Here is a 22,253-nt window from a genome sequence, read left to right as displayed (position 1 = left end):
TGTCTAATCTCCCCTGAGTCCCCTCCCTGAATGTTTACAGTGTTTAGCTCCACACTGGAGTGGATGAGATCCTCACCTTTGCTGGATGAGTAACCAACCCCTTAGTGTTTACTCATCATGCAAGAGTAGAATGAGCCCAGCTTTCAGATTTTGTACCATAGCTCTATAGCAAGTATTACAATAGTATTAGCTGTCTAAATGCAAATCTACCTGCAAGGTGTGAAGTTACAGCTAATATGTTATAAAATGAAAAGTCTTGTCAATTATTCCAGGAAGTATCTTCTCATTGATGCATTGATACAATGGCCTGCATGACCTCCTTCTATGATGACATGTTCCATGATTCTGTATTGTTCTGTTCAGGAATAACTAACTCGATACAATGAGGAATCATATCTGTAATCAACAAAGCGCCACAGCATAGTGCTTCAACATTCATAGAAGATGGTGAAATTCAAATTCCAGCCACGGTGATCATAATATGGTGGAATTATGCATCAAGATGGAGAGCGACATGGTTAATTCAGAGACAATAGGCAATAGACAATAGGTGCAGGAGTAGGCCATTCGGCACCTCGAGCCAGCACCGCCATTCAATGTAATCATGGCTGATCAGCCCCAATCAGTACCCCGTTCCTGCCTTCTCCCCATATCCCCTGACTCCACTATCTTTAAGAGCCCTATCTAGCTCTCCCTTGAAAGTATCCAAAGAACCGGCCTCCACCGCCCTCTGAGGCAGAGAATTCCACACTCACATCTCTCTGTGTGAAAAAGTGTTTCCACATCTCCGTTCTAAATGGCTTACCCCTTATTCTTAAACAGTGGTCCCTGGTTCTGGACTCCCCCAACATCTGGGACATGTTTCCTGCCTCTAGCGTGTCCAAGCACTTAATAATCTTATATGTTTCAATAAGAAACCCTCTCATCCTTCTAAACTCCAGAGTGTACAAGCCCAGCTGCTCCATTCTCCCAGCATATGACAGTCCCGCCATCCCGGGTATCAACCTTGTAAACCTACGCTACACTCCCTCAATAGCAATAATGTTCTTCCTCAAATTAGGGGACCAAAACTGCACACAATACTCCAGGTGTGGTCTCACTAGGGCCCTATACAATTGCAGAAGGACCTCTTTGCCCCTATACTCAACTCCTCTTGTTATGAAGGCCAACATGCCATTCACTTTCTTCACAGCCTGCTGTACCTGCATGCTTACTTTCATTGACTAAGAATAGGATCCTGAACTTAAAGAAAGGAAGCTTTGACGGTATGAGACGGGAATTGGCTAGGATAGACTGGCAAACTTAAAGGGTTGATGGTGGAGAAGCAATAGCAAAGATTTAAGGATCACATGGGTGAACTACAAAAATTGTTCACCCCTGTCTGATTCCTGTGGGATAGTGAATCATGTGTAAACCAAATCTTTAATCAAGCAGTTAATTTTTTGAAATTTACATTCTTTACATACTTTGAATTCATGTCATTACACATGTCATGTTTTCAATGACAATGTTAAAAATGCAAATACCACATCATGCGTGGTAGATTCAACAGGATCAATGCACTCTTTCTAGCTGTCAGAAGAATTTTACCTTGAGATTGAATAGAATATATATATATATATTATACATACAAACAAACAAACAATAATAGTGCAATAATAATAATAATAGTCTCTAGTTCAGTGTTTATTTGAGGTTGTAGTGTTTAATGGCCTAATGGCTGTCGGGAAGATGCTGTTCTTGAACCTGAATGTTACAGTTTTCAGGCTCCTGTACCTTTTTCCTGATGGCAGGGGTGAATTGAGTGTGTGGTCAGGGTGGTGTGGGTCTCTGATGATGCTGGCTGCCTTTGTTCCTGGCTAAGACAAAGGGCACCGAATCCATCCAGGCACAGCTCAGGCAAGTGTCAATATGCAGGGACCACTGGCCATGATTCAAGGCAATTATCTCAGGCCAGCTCTACCCAAGGTATTTATGTAATTGACAAAGCTTTATGAATCATCTGCCTGTCATGGGTAGCGAGGCTACTTTCTCAAGAAAATGTGCATTATTGGTGAATGTGAGGGAGAGGGACTGTTCATCCCTTACAAATTGTCTTCAAGCTACTCATGTTGGGCTTATTCGAGAGCTCTTCCTGCACAAAACTGAATTCATAACCGATGGCTTGGGCATAGCAGTGGTGCAGCAAGAAGAGCAGCGCCAGAGACCTAGGTGCAATCGAAGTGCAGTCTGTCTGCGGTTTGCTTGTTCTTTGAGTTTCCAAACGATGATCCAGTTCCTTCCCACATCCCAAAGACACACAGGTTAGCAGGTTAATTGCTCACTGTAAATTGCCCCTAATGTGTAGGTGAGTGGTAGAAGTGAGGGAGTTGATGGGAATATGGGGAGAATCAAATAGGATTAGTGTAAAGGGGTGTTTGATGATCAGCGTGGACACGGCAGGCTGATTCTGTGCTATAAGACTATATGGTTCTGCAGCCAGAGAGTCATCACGCCAGTGCTTGGCTAAAACTTCCCCGTAAATTAACACTCAGAGATCCACAAAAGGTAAGGTTGAGTGTTCTTTCACATTCAGCTATGTGTGAGAGTGGCTGCAGGAGGTCCCGTCTATCCTTTCAGTGGAGTGGATTCCAACTTTCCATCATCATGTGTGAAGAACTGCTTCCTGGTTTCATACCTGAATGGATTATCTCTAGTTTTAATATTATTTCCATGCATAGAGAAAACATCTGAAGCTTTAACTCTGTTTCTCTTTGCACAGATGCTGCCCTCACCTCCAGAGTGTAAATGGCATTTATGTTTTTTATTGAAGACTCTCAAATATTCTGGTGAGTCAGCACTGCAACACACACGTCATCCTATCAGAGGTGCATTGTTGACAGCTGAGTACATTATTCCAGTTGAAGCAAAACCTCTGCCATTTTGTATACCAACGTAGTTGAGATAAATCAGTTCACTTCTGAAGATATTAGCCATTGTTTAGATATGGCATTTTTGCTTTTGAGCGAGAAAAAACAAGTCCACTTCAGGACTTAATCACAAAACCCAGGTTGTAACTTTAGTGCAATATGGAAGAGGAAGCTGTATTGTCAAAGGTGACATCTTTCAAATGCAAAGCTCTCCCTCTCCTTGCACAGGCACAAGTGATCCTATGGTAGCACTTCAAATTAAAACAGGGAGTTCTCCCTTATTTTTACTCCACAACCAACAACACCAACACCCTATTACTTTGAGCCTTGAAATAATTCATTGAGCTTAAATTGGCTGTTTTGTTTCCTATATTTCAACTTTACTTCAGCTACAGAAAAGATACTGTGAATTTATGAAAGATGCTATGAACTGTTAACAGCCTCCCGCTGCCATGCGCCCTGCCCCCAACAACAGAGCACTGATCCTTGAAAGCCCCCAGATCTTTCAGTGTGAACATCGGCTTGGATCGCATGTTGCTGTTTCCAGAACAAATCCCTATCCTCCTCACCGCTGCGTGTTGCTGTGCCAGGAATGCAGATACCAGGAGCCTGAATGGATCCCTCCCCTCTAGTAGTTCTCCCAAAGCAATGAATTGTCTCTGGTGGGGAGGGATATCTATAATGGTTGGTGTTTGGTGAGTGTGTTATACTCCCCCTCAGTATTGGGATGTTTGCTTTAGTGCTGCATCCTAGCTGGCAAAGTGACGGTGGGCCATCGCTGTTTTGTAAAACTGTGAAGATGCATCTTGGCATGGAGAAGCCACATAACTCCCTGACCAACACCCATCCTCACAGGCAGCCTCTGAACCCCAAGCCACAGAAGGTCATTGCTGTAGGAACACCAGACGTTTGCATAATGTTCCCAGCAAAGCAACATAGTCAGTCATGTATCTCTCCAGATATGAGCACTTTGCATAATGACCACTTCAGGACTGATTCTATTGTTACTCCCTATACAGGGAATGCATCCTGTATATTTAGCGAGGAATCAGTGTATGAAAGGAATTTAGCTATCGGACTTTATTCTCATCTGCATGAAACTGAGTGTGTCTTTAAAGCACCGACAAAGCATTTTTTGGTGTTTAGCAGAACAAAACCATTCATGGCCTTACACTCTGCTATACTGTATTCTATATGCCATATCTTTGCCCACTTTCCAAACCTGTCCATGTCCTTCTGCAGACTCACTGCTTCCTCAAAATCAATTCCATCATCCAAATCATTAAACATACCACGTAAAAAGTAGTGGACCCAGCAATGACCCCTGCAGAACACCACTAGGCTCCGGCAGCCAAACAGAAAAGGCCCCCTTTACTCCCACTTAACTTTTGCCCATCTGCCAATTGACCCATGCTAGTACCTTGTGTCTGATACCATGGACTCCTATCATGTTTAGCAGCCTCACGTGCGTGCACCTCATTGAAGGCCTCCTGTAAATCAAAGTAAACAACATCCACTGACTCTCCTTTGTCTATCCTGCTGTTTACTTCCTCAAAGAATTCCAACAGATTTGTCAGGCAAGATCTCCTCTGAACAAAACCCTGCAGTCTTCAGCCTATTTTCTCATGTGCTTCCAAGTACCCTGAAACCCCATCCTTAATAATGGATTAGAAAATCTTACCAGCCAATAAAGACAGGCTAACCAACCGATGATTTTCTTTCTTTTGTCTCACTCCCTTCACAAAACAGTGGAGTTACATTTGCGTTGGAAAGCACTGCAGATCCTGGTTTAAATCAAAGATAGACACAAAATGCTGGAGTAACTCAGCGGAACAGGCAGCATCTTTGGAGAGAAGGAATGGGTAACATTTTGGGTCGAGACCCTTCTTCAGACTGAGTTACATTTGCGATTTCCTAAGCTGTACCTGTACCCAAGGCTGCCAACTTATGTCTCTTCTAACTTATACTCAGCTGCATCTAAAACCTTAACCCATTATTTTGTTGTCTTTAGATTTGACTATTTTAAAACCATCCCTTTTGCTAACCGCCATCGTGTTTTTGTCAAAGCTTCGTTAAGGATTCCTAGCTCACTTCCACTCATCTGTAAAGATTTTAGGTCTTAGAGCACCTCAGTCTTTCAATTCTCAAGTGCCTGTCCCACTTTGCGATTTTTTTTTGGCGACTGCCAGCGTCATATCAGGGTCACCAAAAGATTTTGAACATTTCAAAATCCAGCGGCGACAAAAAAAATGTTGCGACACTTGAAAAAACACTGCGCGTCATACGCCGCATACGTCATACGTCACGCCGCGTCACGCCGCAAATTTTTTGGTGACCTGATACGTCAGTCAATGATGCCAGCAGTCGCCAAAAAAATCGTCAAGTGGGACAGGCCCTTCATCCTCTTATTCAAAACCCTCCATAGTTACATCTCTAATTGAAACCCGAGAAGGTTCCACAGGTGGAGTTATTGACCTCTCATCACATAGTGTATGCCAAGCCCTCTCCACCCTTCCAATTAAAAAAATGGTTACCTTCCCTTTAATCCTTTTACCAATTACTTTAGATTGATGCCAACCGGTTTTGACCTTCCTATTTACTCTGACCACTCATTACTCAATTAAGTATTCCTTCCGCCTCCACTGTTCCAAAGAAAACAACCCCAGGGTATCCAATCTAATGTCGGATGTGTAATGTTCCTGTTCTGGCCACACCCTCACTTCTTGCCTGAAGTATATTTCATCCCAGCTTGGTAATTTATTTACTTTCAAAGATGCTAAACCCATTCATATTTCCTCTCGTAATATATTTATCCCACCCTGTATTTTACACTCTTCCTTCTTAATTAAAACATCAGTAATGCCACATGTTTTGTGAAAATAGATGCAATGTACATACTGTAAGCAACACCCTGATCCTCCACCTCCATGCAGAATTACTTTTTTTGTTCCTTTTACTTCTTTCCTTTTTCATCTTCATGCTCTTCATGTATTTGAAGAACATTTTTAGATTTTTCTTTTGATTTTAACTGCCCGCAATTCTTCACACCTTTCCCATTTCCTTCTGTCCCTACCCATTCTGCTCCATTACACGCTTTCTGCATTTTCTGATTTAAACTTTCTTTTTTTCTCACCGTATCCTCCATGTGCCCTGTCATCTGAAGATTCTAGATTTCATAGTCCTAACTTTATCCTGTATGTAAATTCACTTTTGATGGTTGTCTTTATTTTACTGACATATGGCTACCACTAGTAATAAAGTATGTGTGTTGATATCTAGCGCATCTGCTATAGTCTGTGGCTTTGTACATGTGAGATTTATTTACATTTTACTAATATTCATTTTTCAGGATGTGAGTATCAATATTATTGGCCATCCTTAACTACCTTCTTGAATCTTTGCTGTATTTCTGGTGAAGGCAATGTTGATGAGATGAGAGTTCCAGGATTCAGATCCGGTGATGAACGACAATATTATTTCCAAGGTAGAAACAAAATGCAGGAGTAACTCAGCGGGTCAGGCAGCATCTCTGGAGAGAAGGAGTGGAGACCCTTCTTCGACCCGAAACGTCCCCGTTCCTTCTCTCCAGAGATGCTGCCTGACCCGCTGAGTTACTCCAGCATTTTGTATCTACCTTTGATTTAAACCAGCATCTGCAGTTCTTCCCTAAATATTATTTCCAAATCAGGTTGGTGTGTGATCGGGAGAGGAACCTAATGGTGATATGTGCCTGGTGGCCTTGCTCTTCTTGATAGAAGTTGGATTTTGAGGGATGCTGTCAAAATAGCCTATGTGAGTAACTGCAGTGCATTTTGTAGATAGAACACACTGCAGCCACTATGCGTCAGTGTTGGAGGGAATGTAAGTTTAATGTAGGGAGGTGAAATCAAAGGGCTTCTTTGTCCTGCATGGTGTCCTTGAGAACCAATAGAGCTGCATTCATTCAGGAGGGTAGTGAATATTTATCAGATTCCTGACTTGCACCATAGAGGTGGTGATGGAGATGGTTTTGAATGCCAGAAGATGAGTTCACCTGCTGCAAGATACCCAGTGTCTGATCTGCTCATGTAGCCACAGTACTCATGTGGCTGATTCAGCTGAATTCCAGCTTCATTTTCTGAGGAATTTAAAATGGAATTTTGTGCAATCATTCCCACTGCTGACCTTGGGATCTAAGGTACAGTTATTACCGAGCAACTGAAATTGTACGGCTCAGGATTCTGCCCCGAGGAACTCCCCTCATCATTTCTTTGGGGCCAGAATGATTGCCTTCCTACACCGTACACAATCTTGTTTTTGTGCCAGTCATTGGAGTGTTTTCTCCTTGATGCCCATTGACTTTAGTTTTACGAAGACTCCTTCAAGCCTTCCTTAGCCAAATGGCTCCTTGATACCAAGAGTAGTTACTTTCACCTCACTACCAGGATTAATTTATTCTATACTTGCTTGGACCACGATTGTAATGTGGCCTGGAGATGAGTGACCCCAACATCATTGATTAGAGCTCGATAGAGCTGTAACTATCATTTCATCACTTTGATGATGATTAAGTGTTAATTACGCAGATAGGAGTTGTTTTGCTTTCTGTAGCCAGACACATGCTTTCACCTCATGTTCGTTGTTTAATGGCCACTGCTATTCATGACTTTTTGCGAAAGGAGCAAAACTTTGATAAGGTTGCTAGTTGTTGGATCGTCTAGGTCATTAGGTCATAAGGAATAGGAGTAGAATTAGGCCAATCAGCCCATCGTCTACTCGGCCATTCAATCATGGCTGATCTATCCTAACCCCATTCTCCTGCCTTCTCCCCATAACCTCTGACACCAGTACTAATCAAGAATCTATCTATTTCCGCCTTAAAAATATCCACTGACTTGACCTCCACAGCCTTCTGTGGCAAAGAATTCCATAGATTCTCCACCCTTTGACTAAAGAAATTCCTCCTCATCTTCCTAAAAGAACGCCCTTTAATTCTGAGGCTATGACCTCCAGTCCCGGACTCTCCCACTAATGGAAACATCCTCTCCACATCCACTCTATCCAAGCCGTTCACTATTCTGTATGTTTCAATTAGGTCCCCCCTCATTCTTCTAAACTCCAGCGAGTACAGACCCAGTGCCTTCATAGGTTTCACGCTCATCATAGGTTAACCTACTCATTCGTGGGATCGTTCTTGTAAACATCCTCTGGACCCGTTCCAGAGCCAACACATGCTTCCTCAGATATGGTGACCAAAATTTCTCACAATATTCCAAATGCAGCCTTATAGAACCTCAACATAACATCCAACAAGCCCTCGTGAAATAAATGCTAGCATTGAGTTTGCTTTCTTTACTACTGATTTGACTTGCAGATTAAATTTTTTGGGAATCCTGCATCAGCACACCCAAGTCCCATTGCACCTTCGATTTCTGCCCCATTTAGAAAATAGTCTGCCTTTATTCCTACTACCAAAATGCATGGCTCCACTCTTTGCTACACTATCTAGATCTATTACATACTGCTCTTGTTGTTTAGCACATATATGATCACATATTCCAGGTTACCAGATTGAAACCTCAACGTTAAATTCACCTAGTGCTGCTACTTGTTCATCTAACTTTGGTGTGACGTGACAGCTCTGGGAAACTTTCTGGTCAATTGGTCAAAATCAAAATACAGCTGAAAGTCAAGGAGAGGTGATGATCATGACATGACACTGATCACTACATGTGGCAACTTCTAACAGTTGTGTCAATAGACAATAGACAATAGGTGCAGGAGTAGGCCATTTGGCCCTTCAAGCCAACGCCACCATTCAATGTGATCATGGCTGATCATCCATAATCAGTACACCGTTCCTGCCTTCTCCCCATATCCTCTGACTCCACTATCTTCAAGAGCCCTACTAGCTCTCTCTTGAAAGTATTCAGAGAACTGGCCACCGCCCTCTGAGGCAGAGAATTCCACACACTCACAACTCTCTGTGTGAAAAAGTGTTTCCTCATCTACGTTCTAAATGGCTTACCCGTTATTCTTAAACTATGGCCCCTGGTTCTGGACTCCTCCAACATCGAGAACATGTTTCCTGCCTCTAGCATGTCCAATCCCTTAACAATCTTATATGTTTCAATAAGATATCCTCTCATCCTTCTAAATTCCAGAGTGTACAAGCCTAGCCGCTCCATTCTCTCAGCATATGACAGTCCCGCTATCACGGGAATTAACCTTGTGAACCTACGCTGCACTCCCTCAGCTCAAGAGCCCAAGCTTAATATTATCCAGGTCTTCTGAAGTTTGGTACAGGATATTTCATGTTTGGGTGCTATGTGAGGAATCCCTGCAGTCTTAGCCTGAACCAATATATTCTCCGTGCTATTTGTTCTTGTTTTCAGATATAAACACCCAAGGAAAAATGATTGAAGCAGAGTGATTAACCATTGAAGGCATATCAATTATATTTGCTTTATTTAAATTTAAATTTGGAAACAAATATTTTAGCCATTTTATCCTGCAAATTATCAAGAGAAAATTATTTAAGTTTTGGCTTTGATATGTAGATGATAAAATGTTCCGATGGAGACTGCTCTGAAAGACAAAGAGTTTCAAATCCATAATTGCAATGCATTCACTGAGGGCAATGAGTTTATACATTTCCAGTGAAGCATCAGACATTCTCACTGCCAACCTTATAATAGACTTTCATTTAATTTTCAAACGCAAAATCATTGATGGATAAAGCCATGTTTGGGAATGTAAATGAAGGCCATTTCTCAGTGCCTACCTACAACTGCTGCTTCAAACTCTTTATTTTCTACCAACTCCTTGTATCGTTTCTTTTCATTCCATCTCTTCTCAATGTTTTCAAGGGACTGCCTTGTCCCTCATTGTGTCTTTGAGAGCTGTTGGAGCAGCACTCACTCAGGACAGCAGAGAATATTTAGCAGATTCCTGATTTGAGTCTTGGAGACGATGGAATGATTTTAGGTGTCAGAAGACGAGTTCACTTACTGCTGGATATCTAGTCTCTGATCTGCTGTTATAGCCATGGTATTTAAGTGGCTGGTCCAGCTGAGTTCTAGCTTCATTTTCTGAGGAATTGCAAATGGAACTTTGTGCAATCATTAACACATCTGACCTTACGATGGAAGAAAGGTCTTTGATGGAGCATCTGAAGATGGTAGGGGCTGGAAGATTGCCCCGAGGAGCTCCTCTCAAAAGATTCTGGGGCTGGAATGATTATCTTATTTAATTTTCAGCAAAACTTTAGACTTTCTCACTACCAACCCTACAATAAACTGATTTCATGTTTAAGCACAAAAATCATTGATTGACTTAGCCATGTTTGCGATATCACTTTGCAATTGGTACCTTGATTTCCTCATCAACAGAATACAATCAATACAAGTTGGCAACAGCGCTTCTTCCTTGATAATTATTAGCACAGGGTTAGCACATAGCACACTAGTATTGTCATTAGCACATAGCTCAAGGCTATGTGTTCAGTATCGTGCTCTACTCACTCGATAACCATGGCTGTGTGCCAGTTGATGCATGTGATGTATACTGAGTTCCAATAATAGTATACTGAGCACTCAATAATGGAAAATCTGCAAAAGTTAAGCCCATACTTTTACTGTTTCTCAGTATAGTAGCTGGTGAAAGGAACAAGTTCTGGACCACTGTGATGTCACTAGCCCACCACTACAAACAGCTGAATATACCTTGCATGGTTATTGGTCTGAAATATGTGAATGCACCTTTTTGCTGTAATAATGAACTTCAATTGATATTTCCAATAACTGCAGAAATCTCTGACTACCATCCTTTCAATGTACTATGATTCATCAGATGAGAAAAGAAGCTTGTTCATTGATTCTATTTTTATCTTTCTCATGCGTCACTATAGGAATGAAATATGCTAATATGTTAGGCATGTCATTGTGCAAGAAAATGGCCAATGTCCATTTGAGCCTCAGTCATCTCATGAGTCATCTCAGCTACACCTTCTCCCACCTAGCTTCCTTTGAGGACTCGATTCGATCTCACAGTTTCAATATACTTATCCAATTGATGCCGTCTTCTACATTAGTACTTCTGCAACTCTTTCCATACTCCTTAACCAGGGCTGAAAACCATATCTGATTCATTTTTCATACTTCTGCTCTCATTCCCTCTCTCCCCACTCAGAACAAAGATTGGGATCTTCTTGTTTTGACTTCAACCATCAACTTCCAAATTCAAGAGTCAAGAGTGTTTAATTATCATAGTATCAAAATGGCACAATGAGATTCTTTCTTGTAGCACCAAAACAGGTTTGTAAACACAGTACTCACTAAATAACATAACAAAGACAAGTAAAAACAACTTCAATAAATAAATAACCGCAATATTGCACAAAACAAAGCAAAAGCCCAAAATCCCTAGTGCAACCAAGACAGTTTGTAGTCGGTTTTTGTAATGTTCAATTGCCCGATGGCTGTTGGGAAGAATGTGTTCCTGAATTGGCAGATCATGGTTTTCAGATTCCTATACCTTCTTCCCAAAGGCAGGAGTGAAATGAAAGTGTGGCCAGAGTGGTGTGGGTCCTTGATGCAGCCTTTTGAGGCATCACCTGCTGTAGATCCTTTCAATGGTGGGGAGGTCAGTACCCATGATGGACCACTGTTTGCAATCTCCTTTGTTCTACTGCATTTTAGTCGCCAAACCAAGCCGTGATGCAACCAGTCAACATACTAACATACACCTGTAGAAGATTAAAAGAGTATTCATCGACACACTGAATCTCCTCAATCTTCAAAGTAAGTAGAGACGTTGATGGGTTTTCTTTATGATTACATCAATGCGTGGTTTCCAGGACATCTCCAGAGATATGCACACATAGGAACTTGTTGTCTCTCTCCACTACTGAGCTGTCGATAAAAACAGGTTTGTGTATTCTCCACCTTCCTCTTCTAAAGTCAACAATCAGTTTCTTGCTTTTGCTAAAGCTCAAAGGTTCAAAGGTCTTTTATTGTCACGTGTGCCAGTGATATTCAATCCACAGCAGATTCCTTACATTCCTCACTGTGATGGAAGGCAATAAAGTCTAATCTTCCCTCTTTATTCTCCCGCAGCCGGGGCAGTCGAACCATCCACAGTCGGGGCGATCGAAGCTCCCGCAGCCAGCGATCGAAGAACCCGCGCCGGGGCGATCAAAGTCCCCGTGTCGGGGCAATCAAAGCTTCTGCAGCCTGGAGCTCCCGAAGTCGGTCTCTAACCAGGGACTGCAATCTCCACGATGTTAAGTCCGCAGGCTCCCGTGGTTGGAGCTACGAGGTCGATCCCTGGCAAAGGGATCGCCAGCTCCACGATGTTAAGTCCGCAGGCTCCCAGGGTTGGAGCTCCCGAAGTCGGTCTCCAGCTGACGCCGCTAACTCCTCAATGTTAGGCCGCAATGCGGACGGAGATATGGTACAGAAAGAAAATTGCATCTCCGTTGAGGTAAGAGATTAAAAAAAGTTTCCCAACAACCCCCCCAGCCCCCACATAAAACAAGCTAAAGAATGCTAAATTGAATTGAATTGAATTGAATCCTTTATTTGTCATTCAGACCTTTTGGTCTGAACGAAATGTCGTTGCCTGCAGCCATACATGTAATAATAAACAACACACAATAAACACAAATTAACATCCATCCAACATAAATTTGGCAAAGCAGCCTTAGCTGTAAAGGGCATTTGAACATGTATATGGATAAGAAAGGTTTAGAGGAATATGTGCCTGTTGCAGGCAGGTGGGACTGGTGTAAATGGGACATTTTAGTTGACATGGACAAGTGGGCTAAAGGGTTTGTTTCCATGCTCCATTATTCTCTGACTCTCTCTAACTATATGACTATATATATGGAAGTACAAACACATCTAATATGGTTTGGAAGGAGACAATGTAATGGTGAAATGTTGTTGTTGTGCCCTGGGCAAAGATATGCCGAAAGCATCCAGAAGTTCTTTGAGGCGCCGGAGTTGTTATTCTTCCACAAGGAAGAGTTGCCATTCTGAGACATTGTGTGAAGTACATTTAGGTATACATCATATCAAGCAAGTTACCATAACTTTTGTCCAGTGATCTGGAACTGATGAGTATTACAGGAAACATAAGTGTTGTGTTAAGGGCCTGTCCCACTTGGGAGACCTCCACCGGGACCTCTGGCGAGTTTGCCAGCGACCCATAGTTGCGGCAAGGTCGCCACAAGGTCGTAGGAGGTCTTCGTCACTCTCCTTCATGCTTGAGAGTGGTCTCCGCGTAGTCGAGGCTTCAGCTAGGTCGCGCCGTGTTTTTCAAGATGTTAAAAATTGACCGCGACTAAAAATAGGTCGCCGTGGGAAAAATCGATAATTTTGCTGTCGTAGGTCTAGTCGAAGTCGGTCATAGTAGGTCGTGATGCTAGTCGTAGGTAGTCGAAGGTGGTCAAAGGTAATAGCCCCGGGTGAAAAAAGGGTCAGTAGAAAAAAATGGTAATGTAAACAGCAGCATGTGATCTCTGTCACTCCAGAGCATGTTCATTCATAGCTAGAGAGTGTTTTGGAGAGGAGACGTGTTTTAGAGATGGCACCAAAAAGGCAACAGCACAGGGGGAGGGCACAACCCTCAAAAAAACCTGCCATGCAGGTGTTGCCCACCCAGGAGGAGGAGTGGCAGGAGGTGATGCCACAGGAGGTGATAATGAAGGAGGATGTAGCCCTGCATGAGAGACCCCTGGAGGAGGAGACCAGTGTTGTAGTATATGTCCCCACCACCACCTCATCCTTCACTGCCTCATTTGAAGGCAGCAAAGCAGCCTTTTCTCCTGTGTCTGACACAGCATCAGAGGCAGATGCCCCATTGGTGGTGAGGGAGGGCTGGAGGAAGGTTATGCCCTACACCTTCGCCAGGCAGCAGGAGGGGGTCCTTGAGGAATGGTTCCAGCAGAATACCATCCTGTACGATAAGGAAAATGCTGGGTACATGGACAGGGACAAGAATGGCATGCTTGCCATCCACTGCCCCACATGTGTGCTTAAAGTTCCATCTTTTGTCAAAGCCCAGCGCCACTCATCCAGTCATCTGGTGCACTGGGACAGTCCATCACATCATCTCCATTCACCCATTGAGACCTCGTATTGTGCTTCCTCGTCACCCTTGCTCTTAAAAAGGTGAGTACAAACAGCAGTAGTTGTATTTTTACTAACTTCCTCCAAACTAGTTCCTTCCTTGCTTGCATGGTTTAGAATGATTTAAACAAAAGCTGGGAGGCCTTTTTTAGTGAGAAAAAAATGCAGACATGACATCATTTTATCAGGTGTGGTCCTCTGAGGTCGAAGGGGGTCGTGCTCATTCGCGGACCAATTTGCCAGAGACCATCCTCGAGTAAAAAGTACATGGTCGAAGCCAGTCTTCAACATAATCAAAGGAGGTAGAAACATAGAAAATAGGTGCAGGAGGAGGCCATTCGACCCTTCAAGCCAGCACCGCCATTCATTGTGATCATGGCTGATCGTCCTCAATCAATAACCCGTGCCTGCCTTCTCCCCATATCCCTTGATTCAACTAGCCCCTAGAGCTCTATCTAACTTTCTCTTAAATCCATCCAGTGACCTGGCCTCCAGTGCCCTCAGTGGCAGGGAATTCCACAAATTCACAACCCTTTGGGTGAAAACTTTTTTTCTCACCTCAGTTTTAAATGGCTTCCCCTTTATTCTAAGACTGTGGCCCCTGGTTCTGGACTCGCCCAACATTGGGAACATTTTTCCTGCATCTAGCTTGTCCAGTCCTTTTATAATTTTATATGTTTCGATAAGATGCCCCCTCATCCTTCTAAACTCCAGTGAATACAAGCCTATTCTTTTCAATCTTTCCTCATATGACAGTCCCGCCATCCCAGTGATCAATCTCGTGAACCTATGCTGCGCTGCCTCAATCACAAGGATGTCCTTCCTCAAATTAGGAGACCAAAACTGAACACAATACTCCAGATGTGGTCTCACCAGAGCCCTATACAACTGCAGAAGAACCTTTTTATTCCTATACTGAAATCCTCTTGTTATGAAGGCCAACATTCCATTAGCTTTCTTCACTGCCTGCTGTACCTGCACGCCAAATTTCAGTAACCGGTGTACAAAGATGCCCAGGTCTCGCTGTACCTCCCCCTTGGCTAACCCTAACCCCATTGAGATAATAATCTGTCCCCTTGTTTTTGCTGCCAAAGTGGATAACCTCACATTTATCTATATTATACTGCATCTGCCACGCATCTGCCCACTCACTCAACCTGTCCAGGTCACCCTGCAACCTCCTAACATCCTCTTCACAGTTCACACTGCCACCCAGCTTTGTGTCATCCGCAAACTTGCTAGTGTTGCTCCTAATTCCCTCTTCGAAATCATTAATATATAGTAAACAGTTGCGGCCCCAACACAGAGCCTTGCGGCACTCCACTCACCACTGCCTGCCATTCTGAAATGGACCCGTTCACTCCTACTCTTTGCGTCCGGTCTGCCAACCAATTTTCTATCCATGTTAACACCCTACCCCCAATACCATGTGCTCTAATTTTAGTCACCAGTCTCCCGTGCGGGACCTTATCAAAGATCTTTCTGAAAGTCTAGATACACTACATCCACTGGGTCCCCTTCATCCATTTTACTTGTCACATCCTCAAAAGGTCTTATTCATAGTCGAGGGAGGTCGTACACATAGTCGGAGAAGGTCGTAGGAGGTCGTAGGTCACTGCGACCTTGATTTTTTTTTAGTCGCTTAAGGTCGCCAGAGGTCGCAGTGGAGGTCTCCCAAGTGGGATAGGCCCTTTTCTGATGGACATGTCTATCAGATGTTACTTAAATTGTCGAAACCAGAGCTTCATGCTAATATGCAATCCAAACAAACTGATCACAAAGAACACAATAACACACTTCGAAATGAATTGACGTAAAATGACATTAACAGTTTGCACTGGTAATGTTCCAGTGCAAACTGACCTGTGTCATTCAAAACAAACCATCATGTAAAGATGAAAAAGTGATTACCATTTTGAAATAGATGATCCTGTGTTTGTTGCAGACATCTAATGAGGAGGTTTGTTATCAGGACGCATCCTTCATTGTGTGGGAGATAGTTGCATGATGACGTCATCTAGATCACATCGGACTTGATCCGTCAGTCATCAAGTTAACCAAATGAGGATATGCCTGAACCAGCTGCTATTGAAACTGATAGAGTGAATCTTCTTCTTCATGTGTATGGCATGCACAGCTTAAAGTTTAAAGACAACTTATTCGATTCGATCTTATTTGATTGGGCACGCCGGGTTGATTGCATTCGGCGAAACAGAGCGGACCACGTGAAGGTTGCAACCTTCCACCCCATGGAGTGAATGAAAACACATTTCAAAGTAAGATGTACCAACCTCAGTGATGTCCCTGTTGTATTAAGCTATGACATGCATGTGTGGAAACTGCTAGACTAATCAAATTTGTAAAAATGATAATGTTACTTGTAAAGATTTGTTGATGGATTGGTGATTGTTCTTTCTGAAGGTATCTTATCAACATATACTTGCACTCATGATGGGGGCAAGAGATGGGATCATCCTTGTTGGGAACTGCTATACTGTGAGTGTTATTTTCACAATGTTTACATGAACGGAATGGTGCCATTAAATAGACTGGTATCCGAGACAAACATAATGCTGGACCTGCCACAAGGAAGTGAAACTGCACCAATGTGTTACTTAGATCATTGCAAAAAAGGCCTGGTGCAGACTTATTCTTGAAAACATTTTAACTTTGGAATAGTACTTATCATATAAGGGAATAAATATGCTCTCTTATTGCCCCCTACAACTGAGAGCACCCTTACTACTGAGAGAATGCTTGCAGAATTTTTGTGACATGGAAAATGGCAGATTTAATTGAAATTTGAATGAGCATTCGTGTTCATGGTTCAGCAGCTGAATAATGACATATATGAAAACTTGAGTTGGAAGATGCTAATTCTCACACTTACCACTACAACTTCTTTGTAATTCTCTATGAAATGGAGGGAGTCATTTTTAATGTAACGACATAACCTGCATGCTTAATGAGGATCATTTTCCCTGCATTGTGACCAGCTGAAAGAACTGTGTAATTTCCCCATGTCTTCAGCCGACTGGTCTAACCAGTTTGCTGCCTTACGCTTTGCTGAAACAATAACTTTTGCTTTCCTGGTACATGGAAATGTTACCAAGGTGAATACCCGAATCATAGTGTTGCAGAGCACAGAAACAGGCACTTCATCCGACCACATACACGCTGACCATTGCACCCAACTGTATTCATCTTATTTAGGTCTTTTATGCTTTGGCGATTCAAGCACTTCAATAGACAGTTTTTAAATATGGTGAGAGAATTTCCCTCACCACTTCCTGAGACATTCCAGATTCCATACACTCTGTGTGAAACAATTCCTGTAAAAGGTCCTCTAAACTTCTGACCTCTTACCCAAGAAAATGCCTCACAAAAGTAATTGATTGTTGCTAGTTATTATGCTCTGTTCATGAACAATATTTTAAAATGTTTTCAAGAAACTGAAACATTATGAAAAATTAGTATTTAAACAATCTCAAGGGGCTTTGAATTTATTTTGAAAGTGCAGTGAAGAGTCAAGAGAGTTTAATAGTCATATGTACCGGCAACGATATATCAAATTCTTACTTTGTGCAGCTTTCCAAACCCGTAAATACAATAAGATAACCAATAAATATAAATAATCATACGTAAAAAATTACCAGGAATACTCGGTAATTAGACCATCATAATGTTAAGTATGTATTCAACTAATACAAAGTCTATATTACGTCATAGATACAAAGGTGGGATTCTGCAGGGTTCCTGGAAAGAAGGTGTTTTTTTAACTTAGAAATTATGGTTCTCAAGCTTCTTTCCAATGGTGGGAGCAAGATGAGAGCTTGGTCTGAGTGGTGCGTGTCTTTGATAATATTAACTGCCTATTTGAAGCAGTGCCTTCTGCAGAACCCTTTGATGGTGGTGAGGCCAAACATATGAAGGACATGGCAATATTTGCCATTTTCTGTAGATTCCTTCATCATTATGCGTGTTGCAACCAGTCAATGTGCGCTCTACCACACATCTGTAGAGGTCTGATCGCGTATTTGGCAATATAGCGAATATCCTCAATATTCTAAGGAGGTAGAGGTGTTGATGAACTTTCTTTGTGATTGCATCATTGTGCTGGGCCCAGGCTAAATCCTCAGAGATATGCATGCCCAGGAACTTAATGTTTTTTACCCTCTCCACCGGTATCTCGCCAATGAAGGCAGGTTCATGGATCCTTGGCTTTCCCTTTCTAAAGTTATCATTCAGCTCCTTGGTCTTGCTTACACTGAGAGCAAGATAGTTGTTTAGGCACCATTCAGTCAGTTTATCATTCTCCCTCCTGTACTCATCGTTACCTGCTATTTGTCCAACCCTGGTGGTAACATTGGCAAATTTTAAGATGACGTTGGAACTATGGCTGGATACACCATCATGATCATAGCAAGAGAATAGAGCTGGGGACAAAGCACATGGCCTTAAGGTGCTCTTGTATTGATAGTATTTAAAGAGGAAATGTTGCCAATTCATACTGATTGTTGGCCTCAAATGAGAAAATTGAGGATCAAATTGCACGTTCAAGTAGAGACCCAGTTCCCTGAGTTTGATGATGTTTAGTTGGGATGATGGTGTTGAATGCCGAGTTGTAGTTGATGAACAACAGCCTGACTTATGTGTTCTTATTGTCCAAGTGGTCCAGTACAGAGTTGAGATCCAGCGAGATAGTATCCCCTCTTGATCGATTGTGGTAGTAGACAAATTGTAATGTGTCCAGGTCCTTATGAAACCAGGAATTGATATGTGTCATGACCAACCTCTCAAAGTACTTCATCACTGTGGACGTCCGTGCCACTGGTCAGTAGTCATTGAGGCATGTCGTCTAACACTTCTTAGGCACTGCAATTGTGGATGTCTTTTTAAAGCAATTATCATTCATCCATGGACAGTTTAAACTGTTTTATAACACTAACATTATTTAAAACATAATTTCCTTTTTAAACCTCTAGTTCTTAAACATTTTTTAACATGCCTAGTCCTTAAGTTATTGCCATTTCCTTCGTGTTATTTTCCAAACATATGAATTATAAGCAGGAGAAGGCAACTTAACCATGTCCTACAGTTTTTTTTTTAATTTTTTTTTAAATTTTTTTATTTTTTATTAGAAGTACAATAAGTTACAGTAATACACACCACATATATCTTATTACATTTGTTGTACCCCTTCATTTTTTGAGCTTTAAGAAAGATAGAAATAAAAGAAGTAAGGAAAGTGAGAAAGAGTTGTGATAGTGCAGGAAAGTGTTGGGAAAAGAAAGCCCATTAGAAAGAGAGTTAAAGTTAAGAAATAGACCCTAGAAAAGAAAGAAAGAAAGAGAAACAATCGCTCTATTATAAAAAAAACTCCGCAAAAAGGGATATACCAACCATATTGTTCACCCCCCCCCCCTCGTTACCAGATCCTGGCACCATTTATTTTTTAAGCCTCCTGTCCCACTATTTAATGAGGTCCCAGATTGTGACTGCAAATCCATAATCCATAATCTCACCTACCCTGATAACCATTCACCCCCTTGTTTATCAAGAATTGATCTATCTTACGACAAACCAGAAAACATTTTTGCTTCATCTCTTTTTGCGCAACTATGTGTTATTAAACTGGTTCTAGATCCTCCTACACGAGGAAACATCCTCTTCATGTCCACTCCATCAATTCCCCATAAATATTTCCTTATGGAAAAATCTTCACTGGTTTTCTCCTGCAAGCTCTGCGCTGAAAGGCTTCCAGGTTCATTGGTTTCTATTCTTCCCAGAATCACTTTCTTCATATAAGCACCCTATCCCAGGTTATTAATCATCTCCATGCCTTTGACATCTCTTGAGAAATTCCTATATCAATTGTTTTGATCTGTGATGAGGCAATTTTTTTATTACTTCCTTGTATTGCTCTTTACCCATGTCCCTGATTCATTTTCATCCCTACTTCCTTCTATACAAATCCATGAGAGAAAGTTCTCCTAAAATCTCAACTATCTCTGATCCTAACCATTTTCTGTGATATATTTGCAACCACTTACCCACTCAACCAGACTCTAATCTCCACTGATGCTCCAGTCTTCATTGTACACTATCATTCTCATTCTCGTTCTATCAAGGCCTGTTCCTGTTCCTGTTTGTTTTAGGCTAAGGGATACTGACTTGAATGGGTATCATGCTAAGCCATTCACAGGTCTGAATGTACTTGCAGCCTTTGCAAGTACAAGAGAACTTAAGAAATAGGAGCAGTAGTAGATCAAGCAGCCCCTTGAGCCTGCTTCACCCCTAAGTAAGACCATGGGCGATATAACGTGTGTCTTTGCTTCAGTATCTGTTCTGTTTCACATAATTCTCTGTCTGCATGAGACTTGGAGAAATTCATTGTCTCATGCTTCCTTGCTCCTTTAATTCCAAAGATTCAAAACCCTCTGTGAGGGTTCCCCTTGGTCATTTTTAAATGGGCAACGCCATATTCTGAAACTAATCCCTTGATCATGATTTCACACAACAGCAAACATCCACTCGGAATATAAAAGTCCCTCAACATTTTGTATTTTATCCTTTTATTCTTCTAAAAATTCAATGAATATAGGCTTAAGCTGTTCAATGTTTCTTTGACAGCCATTTATCTAATACTCTTATTTCTCACTTTTCATCGATCATCCTGAAAATGAAAAGATAAGTTCCAGGTTTTACTCTCCATCAGAAAATATCCTGTTAAACCCTTGACCCTTAGCTCCATCAGGTGAAAGATGCTCACTTTTATGACATTAAGACTGAGCCATTTGTTCAGCTGCCTCTACAGCTACTCTCCTTACCTTAGCCGACCAATCCAAATTTTAGAGATTCTCAAGATTTTGCTCTGAACTTGCAGGTTTCTCAAGTTGCTCTCCTCATCACTCTATGCACTCTTTTAGTGGACCATCCACCCATTTCCTTATCACACGAACTCTCCATCTTTCCAAATTATTGCTCCAACCAACTTTTCCTTCCTTTTCAAAAGTCCTCATAAGCATTATAGTCTCCCATATCCAAGCCCATTTGTGTAAACTACTATCAGTTGACTATTCTGTCATGATACCAAAGTAGCCAGCACAGAAGGATGCCACTACAGTAATTGCTGCAGGATGCCTAAAGCTGGGATCTAAATTTTCCCAATTATTTGATAATCAGAAAGGACATGTAATCAGATAAAAGAGGTGGAGTAATCTGCTTTGCTCCATGTCCAAGTTTGCATGACCGCCCACACCATCTTCCTCCGTTGGCCAACTAGAGTAGGGAATCAGCTGAAGTAATGTTGCATCCCGAGTCTGTATATTGAAGACAATACATGACTACAATCGAGCCATTTACAGTCTATAGATACATGATAAGGGAATAACATTTAGTGCAAGGTAAAGCCAGCAAAATCCGATCAAGGATAGCCTGAGGGCACCAACAGGGTAGATAATATTCAGGACTGCTCTCTGGTTGTGGTAGGATGATTCAGTGTTGTCTGCCAACTAACCTCTCCTGCCTGGAGTCTGAAGAAGGGTAGCGATCCAAAACATTACCTGTCCATTCACTCCACTCCATGCTGCCTGACCCGCTGAATTCCCCTAGCACTTTGTGTTTTGCATCTGCAGTTCCTTGTGTCTTCATCAGTTTCCACGTCTTCACTGACATTTCCTCAGTTTGTGCCAGTTCAGGTAGTGAATCCTGCCCAGCTCCTTAGATTACAATGCAGGACCACCCCATTTTACAAACACCCAACTCATGTAAAGCCTGTATACTGAAACAAATGTTTAGGTGATCAGCAGGATGGATTTGCTGACTGCAGTGGGTCTGCAGGCATCTTTTGCTCTGTCAAAACACAGTTCATGGCTACATTTCTGGCTTGCAAACTATTTGCTTTCCAAACAGTTCACAAGAACCAAACTTTACTGTAACTTGGGGAGGACCTGTATGGCTAATTTCAATTGTGTTTGATATGTGTTTCACTGAACCGTGGGGGCGCTGAGAGTCGGCTGCCCTGCCAGCAGCGTGTTCGTTATTTCGGCTTTTTTTGTGTGTCTAATGTTATTTTGGGTGTCTTTTGATGTGTCTTGTGTGGGGGGTGGTGGGGGGGGATAAAAGGGGGGAACCGCTTTTGGTCGCCTCCTCGACGGAGAGGCGACTTTTTCCATGTTGCCTCCCTCGCGGCCTAACAGCATGGATTGGAGCGGCCTTTCCCGGAGTTGGG

The 22,253-nt window shown here is 42.1% G+C and overlaps 1 long non-coding RNA gene across 1 annotated transcript in view; it reads left to right on the top strand.

The window, feature by feature from the left end:
* LOC129705829 (uncharacterized) overlaps window positions 1-21,631 on the top strand; it is a 144,881-nt gene extending 123,250 nt beyond the window's left edge. Inside the window, exons 2-4 of the long non-coding RNA XR_008724969.1 lie at window positions 2,762-2,828; window positions 12,005-12,371; window positions 15,966-21,631. This is a non-coding gene — a long non-coding RNA (uncharacterized LOC129705829). The remainder of the gene's footprint in view (window positions 1-2,761; window positions 2,829-12,004; window positions 12,372-15,965) is intronic.
* Window positions 21,632-22,253: the final 622 nt, after the last annotated feature.

This window comes from Leucoraja erinacea, chromosome 18 (genome assembly GCF_028641065.1).
Source record: "Leucoraja erinacea ecotype New England chromosome 18, Leri_hhj_1, whole genome shotgun sequence".
Taxonomy (NCBI): Eukaryota; Metazoa; Chordata; class Chondrichthyes; order Rajiformes; family Rajidae; genus Leucoraja; species Leucoraja erinaceus.
The sequence above is the reverse complement of the archived record's forward strand: the minus strand, read 5'-3'. Positions and strand labels throughout refer to the sequence as shown.